This window comes from Pezoporus occidentalis, unplaced genomic scaffold (assembly GCF_034315485.1).
Source record: "Pezoporus occidentalis ecotype Australia unplaced genomic scaffold, CSIRO_AGI_Poc_V1 ctg51, whole genome shotgun sequence".
Classification (NCBI taxonomy): domain Eukaryota; kingdom Metazoa; phylum Chordata; class Aves; order Psittaciformes; family Psittacidae; genus Pezoporus; species Pezoporus occidentalis.
In genome coordinates, this window is record NW_026915847.1 from 2,311,001 (window position 1) to 2,321,046 (window position 10,046).

Consider the following 10,046-nt stretch of genomic DNA (forward strand, 5'->3'; position numbering starts at 1 on the left):
GGAAGAGTCTTAAGGGAAATTTCACCTTGAATTTTACTCTTCCATGACCTAGACACAAAAACTCCTCACAGCAGTGAAACTGCAAAGTGGGGCTTTCTGATTAATTAGGGATCCCCCATCCAAAAAAAAAAAAAGCCTCATTTTTATTTCTGAAAATGTAGTTCAAAAATATCAGATGCTTTACAATGACACTGTCACTTTTCCTGTGGGTTTCCAGCCATGTCTTCTCCACGATCCATGAGTTGAAGGCTTCATGGCAAAACACATAATCTTAGGACAAAAGTTAATGTTTAAGACCTTTTACTTCTTTGTGAAGCTGCTGGCTTCTTAGAAATCAAGTTGTGGTTTTTTTGAGGATTAGTTTGCTATTAAACATTTTTCACCAATAATCTGTCTCAGCTGGAGTTTTTACTTAATGAGCTGTATTATTCATTAATCAAGTTTCCTGAAGCTTCATTTTACTGAAAGAATAACATCTTTACAGATTATTCTTGCTAACACTTTTATACACCAGTTGCAATTATACCAATGGGTAAACACATTTTGAGGGAGTGAGATTATTTTAGCAATATAACCAAGATTGGAAATACTTTTCCCCTTTAAGTACCAGTTTTCATGTCCACATTCATGCTTCTGCGTTTAGCACTACTAAAGTTTCAGATTATGGATTTTTCTGGGGCTATCATGTACCTAAATATGATATTTCTGGCTTTTACATTTGGGCAAAGCTTATTCAGCCACTCAAGGAAAATACTTCCATTATTCATTTTTTTTACCAATGTATCATCAATATTAAAGTCTGAAAATATAAATGCGGCAATAACTGGAAATTTCTGTGGAAAAACCTTAATCTGGTTGTCCTTGAAATACATGCAACTTTCTGATATTCCTATTATTGCATTTAGCCTTTGTTTTCATCAGCCTCCTTCACATTTTGTACATCAGATCTTCCCATTTGCAGGGAAGGCTCTAGAGAGCACAGCTGTATGGTGGAGGCATTTAACTACCAAACCATGACCAAGGCATTAGGAAATAACCCTGCGGTGACAAATGAAGACAGCAGACCACTAAGATTGTTGGGGTAATTCTGGTTTCTAAAATTTCCTGGAATATTCCCAGAGCAAAACAGAAAATAAATACATTTGGGGTCCAACTGAGAGCATTCTCTCATCTTTGAGTAGAAAGAACAGGTAGAGGTGAGCCAATTTTGCCCATATATTGACTAATGAAGGAAGACAATCAGGAATTTGAAGGCAGTTAGCATGCAGTAGCAGATGAGCAGGCTCTGGCTGAGAAAGTCATTCCTCCCGTTGCTCCTTGCTTGTAGTACTATATTCCTCACATTAAAATCCGGCAGGGGAAAATACTGAAGCAGAATAAAGCAGGCATTGCTAAAAGGCAAAAGGGAGGTGGGGAAGAAGGCTTACTAACAAAACATGGTCTGGTAAAGCAATAAATCCTGAGCAGCTCTTACCTGGGGCACTCTGCGTCTCCAGGGAAGTGCTGTGCATCGACTGTTGTTAATGGGGTTCAGCTGCAGTTGGGCACATGGGATCTGACAGTGCATAGCATCTCTCAAGACATTTCCAGCACCCAAATAGTCACACTGGGAAGTAAAGTAAAAGGGAGGGTGAAAACCTAATATCTTCAGTGTTATATGTATATGTACTGACACACACAAAAAGGAGCATGACAACATCACAAATTAAAGGCTATAAATTATTTCCATAAAACAAGGAACTGATACTATGATTGAGAGGAGAAAACAAACCAAACATATAAAAACAGAAAGCAGGTGTTAGAAGGATCCCAGTGTTTTTAAGGATCTGGTAGAAGGAATAGCTAGTGGCAACAACTTCCTAAAAATCTTTGAGAACAGCCTCAGTCTCAAAGGGCTGCAGTGAAGGAAATAAACTGCCCATCTCAAGGAAGGAAAACTCGACAACTGAAAATTAGAAACTCATGTTCCAGTCATTGACAGATGTGCAACTACAGCAAGTTTGAAGTAAGCTGGGAGAAAACAGACCTACAGAAAACAAACCGTGACAGCAAAAACTGTGAGAAAACTTGGGTAGTGGGTGGTGGGTTGAAGTAATACTGCTCAAACACTGTTCCCTTGCCATCAGGATTATATCAGCTATATTATTAAAAGTATCCTCTCTCATTCATTAAGGTACAAAATATAATTGCAAAAATTACGGCTCTTTTTCTCCTTGTCTTTCTGCCTATACTCAGCAATCCATTGAACACAACAGGATTATTTCAATGTTGGACAGGCCACAACACTCCCAATTTTCTCTCTCCAAAATTAATGCTGCGGGAGAGCTGGCATGCAACGACCTGCTGAGCCAGAAGAGGGAGCAACGAAGGACGGGTCATTCTCTCGAAAGCTCTGGCGTTGATTTGGCTTCGCCAATACTAAATGACTGCAAAATATCTGAAAGGTCTGGGTTTGGAGCTTTGAAAGGAGATCTACTGGCAAGAAGCTTGAGAGTTGGTGCCAGTTAAGAGCAGGAACTGGGAACATGCCAGGACGAGGAGGAGATGCCGATAGAGGTGCACTGGTGCACTGGCAGCACCTCAGCTCTGGTTTTGTGCCATCCATACCAAGTGGAGTGTCACTTAGGGGAGCAGAAAGAGCTATCTTGGCAACACAGGAACAGGAAATGAACAAGGCGTCTCACCCAGACCTTTGCAACCAACTGTGCAAGAGCACAGGCATGGACTAGGGTAACTACGGCTTCTCCAGCAGCAGAGCAGTTCTGCTGAGCTGCTGGCACCAGGGTTTGACTTGCTGTCGCTAGCACAATCATACTCACAGGCTTAAGCTTATAGACAAGAAATTAAATCTGAAAGGATCCTTCTGCTGATGCTCATTTTCATCACCTTGCACATCATTAAATGTCACTCACTTGCACGGTGTAGCACCGCATTACTATATTTACCCAGGCATTAACAGCAGAGCTGGTGCAGAAGAGCAGAGCCCTGCTGTCCTTTCTGTCTGCCTAGAAAACTCCAGTATCCACACAGGCTGGGGAGCTGTAACCAGAAAGAGCAGCAGCCAGAAGCTGTGGTAGCCTCCAAGTAGATAGTCTCAGAACACAGTGACTGTAAGTGGGGTTTTGGATCTAGAGGTACTACATGGCATGGTTTAGTACTACATGGGTGGCAGGGTTTAGTGTGAGGTGTCCCTGCTCATGGCAGGGGGGTTGGAACTAAATGATCTTAAGGTCCTTTCCAACCCTAACTATTCTATGATTCTATGATACAAGTGACAACTCTGCAGCCACTTGCTCTTTTAGCCTCACTGCTTTTTTCTTCTTTAGTGTCTTTTAATCTGCCTGCCAGCCAACTTGCTCTGCTTTTAGCACAACACTTGAAACAGAAATGGCTCAGCTTTCCAAAAAGAAAAAAAAAAAAATATGAAACTTGCAAACATTTACTAAATCTCTGTATTATTGTAACCAATACTTAAGGCCAAACAGAACAGATGTCAAGCTTGAGATGCAGTGTATTTGTGGAGCATCGTTTATAAAACCCAGTCGCTCTGAGTAGCTCCTCAAGAAGCAGGGCAGCTTCAGCTCTGCCCCTTGTGCCATCCACAGGACTGCTGGGTAGCTAGGGCCACACGAGGAGTATGGCTGGCTCTGCCGTGCCCTGTGACTCTGCACTGCAGGACTGCACTGAAGGTCACTATGGCTGCCACTGAAGAAGGGGTTCCTCTGAGTATCATCTGTCATCCCTGGTGTCACTAGAGAATTAGGAAGATCAGCTCTGTCAGAGACCCCTCTGACATACTGGAAAAAGCTTCATGCACTCCATCAATCCTGCCAGAGACTTGTGTCAAACAGAAATTCAAAGGCTGAGAGCACACACAGGTTTAAGAAGAAGCCAGAAGCTTTTCCACCAGCTAGCAGGGTCCACACACTACACCACCTCCCTGGAAGCTAAAGGTAAAGAGATAAGCATGGGGCTTAATGCAGTTGGGTGCACTCACACACACAAACACACACACACACACACACACACACGCACTCATTCTTGTTTCAGTGTAAATAATACCCATTCATCACAGAAAAACTAATCCCAGGAATGCAAAGACTGAACTGCTGCATTCTGCTTTGCAAAAGGAATACAGCTCTCAAAGAGCAGGAGGCACCAGAGGCCCTTTTCTTCACCTTGCACCTCGCCCATCTGGGCTAAGCAAAAAAGGTAGATAAGAGCCTGTGATTACAAACGCTTGCACCAACACACTTATTTTCCATTCTTTGGCCTCAAGAGGTACATTTCAGGCCTATTTGGTCCTGTACCAAAAGCAACGTTATAGTGCCCCAATTGCTAATTGCCATAGTAAAGTTTTTTACAGACAAACATAACCGTTACACCTGCACTATTACCAGCTTGCATCTGGCTTAGAAGTCAGGTCCAATCCTACCGTCACTGGAAACCTCAGAGTCAATACTCTATTCTCTCCTATTTTTAATAATGCCCTCATCACTCTAAGTGTCTCCTGCCTTCCAGAAGGAAGGCATATTAAATGATGCAACAAAGTCATCTCATTTTCATTCCAAAAAGAAACTGATGCATAGGATTTTAATTACAGTTTCATTGTCGGTTTGTTGGTTTTATTCTTTAAAATATACTGCTCTGTGCATGCCTGTTACTGAAAACAAGCTCTGCCTGCACAGGGCAGCTGCAGGATCACACACTGTGGGAAACCTCTCGCATGATATTTGATGTACTGCACCACAAATATCTTGCTCCTGGTTTAGTACCTTTCTTTGCATTCACACCCATTGTTCTTTGCAGGTACTGTTGTGGTTTTTAGGAAATTAAGAACCAAAACAAAGACTGAAAACTATTAAAAAGAATTTAGAGGAGAAAATAATATTATTTTTTTTAGAATGTATGGCAATCCCAGAAAAGCAGCTGCAATTAAGAGAAGCTGAAGAAACAAAAGGGCTCATCTTGCAAAACAAGAAATCAGTGATCAGCTTCATATAATCATAGAATAGTTCGGGTTGGAAAGGACTCAAGATCATCTAGTTCCAACCCCTCTGCCATGGGCAGGGACACCTCACACTAAACCATGTTCAAGATCAGACATTGAAAAGACTTCAGCCACAGTAGTCACATATCCTAAATTTATGTGCCAAAGTTTTCATAACCCCACTGCTGCAAAAAAATATAGTCCCTCAGCTAGTGACAGCTGGTGAATGCAGACTCAATTCAGTGTAGCCATACCGGTTTACACAAACCCATAGCTTTGTCCCTAGATTCCTATGCTTGTACAATCTGTAATTCTTCATACAAATCAATAGGTTGTAGGGCTTATTTTCATTAGGATTATTTTTCACTCAAGAGTTCACATGATTAAGTGTACATGTTATATTCCAGAGAATATGCACAGCTATGTGGACAACCTCTATTATTCCCCTTGGTTTAAAAATAATTTTTGAGGACTTGGCTATATATTTGCAAGATCCTGGAATGTCAAGCATAAGAAAAGTTAAAAAAGTAATTTTATACCTATCAATTAAAAAAAAAAAGTGAGAAAGTGCTCAAAACACTCACCATAAGCAATGATTAATCTGATCTTTTAACCAGCCACCTCTGTCTCACTAAGACACAGGGAAAATACAGCAGTACCTGCTACAACCTAATTCCAGGATTTGGAAGCCCTCCTAGCAAGCTGAATCAGTGGGTGCAGTTGGCAGATCTTGCCAAAAACGATCCAACTGAAAGCCGCCATAGTTACAGCAGCACAGAGCTCTGCAAGTAAATTAGTCATCTCAGTGCTCCATATTGCTGCAGCGTGCCTGTTTCCAGCATCTAAGCTACCCAAGTGTGATGTGTTTATACTGCATGGAGTACCCTTGCCCTCAGACATGCCCTCGCACAGTTTCTCTTTGACTTCAACTTTGTAGTAAGGGATAGTAGTTTATTGCTGCCTCACACTACCTTCTGTGGCCAGTAAGGAAAGGAATCTTTCTCCTTACCCCAGTGTCCTCTCACATTTCCCACCCATCAGCTCTGGAGAAGAAAGGCATATATTTGAATCAACCCCCCATTGCGACTGATTCCTACCGCACCTATGTGGTCCAAGGCATAATGTCATCCTTTAAAGGTTATGCCCATCCTGTTCATATCTTTAAGGGAAAAAAAAAATACAACCAAACACTTTCATGTTTTTCTCCTGAGAGGGAAAATGACCTTTCATTGCAGAAAAACATCCTAGCTGCACCATTAATGCTGAGGGGTCAAGTCCTCACTGCTTTGATTGAAGAGCTGTGTGAAGAGCCAGCCTCCTCTCACTGCTGTAAAATTGGAATGGTGCATTTTGTGCTGCTTGCACTAGTTGTTGCTGTCAGTTACACTTAATGCAAATAGCACAGATGCCAGCTATTGTACATGGTAAGATTTCCTTTTATTTAATAGAAAGGCCCCTTTCTACCCAAAAGCCATGACATTTAATATGCCACATCAAGGAATGATGGACATGGTCTGGTACCAAGTGTTTCAATATTACATGTGTACCTACAGCTCTAGTAGGCATGTATGTTAGAGAAAATCTTTTAACAACATATGATATGCCATCATTATTAAATTGCCTCATCACCTTGTTTGTGACACTCAATTTAACTGATATAGTTCATTATTACTCAAATTGCTCTGTGCAGAGATGCTCCTCCTACTGCAGATACAAAAGATAAGTGTTTGGCCAATTAAGACATTTGAACAGATAAGTATCCTCAATCATCTTCATTCACATGCTTGCAGATCTTAATTTCTAAACTAAAACTCTGTCTATTTTGGGGGTGTGGGGGAATACTGTGTTTCTCTGTTTCTTGCCCTTCTGTGACAGAAAACACACACTTTGGAATAATGAATAATACTTTTTACTGTGATAACTAGATGTAAAAAGATACCAATACTGTGTAGCTTTGGTTTAACATACTAAACTTTTGAACATTACCAGGAGTACACAGACTACTTTGCAAACATTGATACCCAGGACATTAATGGAAGGTATTAATCATACAACCTATCTGCTTTTTGAAGACACATATCTGAAGCACAGATAATGCCTGAAGAAATCCAGGCACTTATGGAGTGTCTCAGGACTGTCATCTGCTTCCAGCTCAGTAACAGCACAGGTGAGTACTGGTCTGTATAGAGTAACACAAACAGAACACCACCTGTAAATTATATTTCATATGCATTTCTACTAGTTGCTCTATATACTCATGGCTCAAAAATTGCCAGGTTTATAACACCTCTTTGTTTAATATTCCTTTGCCCTACTGGTAATCTAACAGCATTAGTAGATACTTTCCTCCCTAAAATAAAGAGTCCAGCATGTTACTACTTCCACAAGCAGTCAGGGAAAGGACTGTATGGTCTTTCATGCATTCACCGGGTTGTACTTGAAAGCCATTGTCCTCACAGTGGAATAAGTCTGACTTTTCCATGTCTTAGTAAGCTCAAACGTGCCTGCTTTCAGCAAGACTTGCCCCCTGTGATTTGTCCCCAGCAACTGCAGCAAAAAAGCACCACCTTTGAAACCGATGGGAAACCAAGGTACAAACCCAATGCAAGATAAGGAATCAGCCTTGCAGAGAAATGTGGTGGGGATAAAAAATCGGCACGAATAACTTCATGCTATTCAACATTAATTACTTACAGGACGTTTTTCAGTTAAAGATGGTCAAAGGAACAGCTAAGCTGGCATTTGAAATTGCAAGAGGCAACTCATGTTGCTCAGGTCTAGTATTCAGATTTTTATAATTATAAGCAGGTCGTACTCAGTCCCTTATAGAGATGTGGCCTTTCATGCGCCTTGTTTCCAAGGCAAGCAAAGTGTGAGTACATTTGCCTGCAACACTGAGACAAGCCCTGCTGCCTTCCACCACCCAAACTCCCCAGCTCCCACTGCTACCTTACCTGCTCAAGAATGGCTGCAGCTACGAATAGTTTAGTGACAGGTCATTGTCTGATAACTGATTTCAACATAAAAACGCCTGGAAACATCCTCAGTGTACTCCAGCCTTGCACTTTCTTTGCCAGAAAGAGGCACCCCTCTGTGTCCTGCCAGAGGAGGAAGGCGAATCCAGGTTGCTCCTCCAGCCCTGCCATGAGGCCCCATCTTCTCAGAGGAAAATCTCACCTTTCCTTAACCCTGTTCTGTGCACCATCATGCAGCAGACAGGCTGGAAGCCCCCTTAGGCAAGCTCCAGCTTATCCCTGATATTTAAGACCCAGCACCCCCACCTATCCTGGCTGCCTCCTGTCTTGAAAAACACACCATACCACCTGACACGCTCTCACATGGAGGCTGCTGATGGGTAGTTAACCTGGACAATAATCAAGCCAGAAATGCATCAAGTAGTCACCACATGAGTTTGGAAATCTGCGACCAAAGACAGAAATGGTGCGTGAACCACAGAAATAAATGGTTTGCCCAGCTCGTTACCTGATCAGCTATGGTAAGGGGGGGTCTTTTGGTGCCCTGTTAACACTATAATCAATGCCACTAACATTCAGTCTCTTGTAGTGCATTGTTGCAAATGTTGATTTATGCCTAGAAAGTAATAGCTTCATTTCTTACCTCGTGGAGAAGCAGATGACTGAAAGCTTACTTCTGCAGAACAGAGATTATCAAAGGCTCAATGACTATTGGGTTTTGCATTTGCCATAACACATCCCATGACTCTGCTAGGATGCTTTGGGAGAAAACAAGGACATTCAGATCCTAATACAAAGCAGGCAAAACAGGTCTTGGAGAGGAGAGGAGAAGGAAACTACTAAGCACACAGATCAGCCTTCTCTACTCGTCGCTACAGCATTGCTACCCAGTTCACCTCAAGCAAAAGGCAGTTCAAAGGCAGGAAATCAAAACCAAAATTAATTCAGAGAAACCCTCATGTGCAGCCTGCTCCCTATGTTGCAGCATTCATATGACAGCAGCCTGTGGGGAGTGCAAAGAAAGCTGCAGATACAAATGGGCATTTTGGAGGGTCCCATCCTGTTCAAAAGGGGCCTTGGTAACTGCTGCTACTGCCAGCGCAGCTGGGGGAGGGGGGGGTGTGTGTGTGTGTCAAATTCAGCTCTGATTTCTTCCCACACACAGAAACAGCAAGGGTTTTCATTCAGGAACGGGGGAGAAGAGAGCTTCTACTCATCCTAATGAGTCTCACACTAACGCAACAAGTGAATATTCAGGGGGTTGCTTTTGCGATGGGTCACTCATGCTTACCAGACAGAGAAAAAATAATATATGCATTTTAGGCTACCAGTGGCAAAAGCTTTGTTGGGTTTTCTTCCAAGAAGATGCTTGACAGTCCAAACACTACTACAGTTGAACAATGCAATTCCCAAAGCCTTAAATAAAAGAAAGGTCTCGCTGGAAATAGCACGGGGAACTCTCACTCTCCAAGCATGTATTTTTTGTAGCAGAATCCCAGTCCCTCACCAGCATCCTTGCTAATAAGAAAAACCACGTGTTCTTACTTTGAAGCTAGCCACACTCAGAATTTGGTGAAGGTGGAAGACTACCTAGGAATGAGCCCCACACAGCTCCTGCTCTTCCCACCAGGTCAGGGAGGGGTAGCTCATGCAGCACAAGCTCCTTTCCCATCAGGAGGTGAAGTGATAGTGTTTTAACCAGAATTACTCAGCAATAAGACAAAACTTTTCTCTTACCGGCCAGAACTCATCCCTCCTAAAGAAAGAATAAATAAGGTGGGAAAAAGGGAAATGGCAGCTGTGATAGACAGTCCTATCTGTACCCAAGTACAAACCGCACAGGAACATCTCGAGGACAACTTTGCCTCACTTCCAGAAAAAAAAAGACAGTAGAAGACAGCAAATTCAGAAAAGGGAGAGCAATTTTAATAGCAGGCATCCGCACTGGCAACTAGAATCCCCACTGTGATAAAGGAGACAACCTTTCCCTGGGAAATTTAAAGTCCAGGCTGTAGACATTTTCATCTGCCACTTTAAAAAAATACTTCTATACTGCATGTCAGTATTTTCTGCTCTGTCCC

The 10,046-nt window shown here is 42.3% G+C and overlaps 1 long non-coding RNA gene across 1 annotated transcript; it reads right to left on the reverse strand.

Annotated features, from left to right (window-relative positions):
• Positions 1–3,436: 3,436 nt before the first annotated feature.
• Positions 3,437–9,043, reverse strand: LOC134173360 (uncharacterized). Its single transcript, XR_009968220.1, has 2 exons — positions 8,609–9,043; positions 3,437–3,940 (listed from the first exon to the last, which is right to left on the reverse strand). It is a non-coding gene; the product is annotated as an uncharacterized LOC134173360 (long non-coding RNA).
• Positions 9,044–10,046: the final 1,003 nt, after the last annotated feature.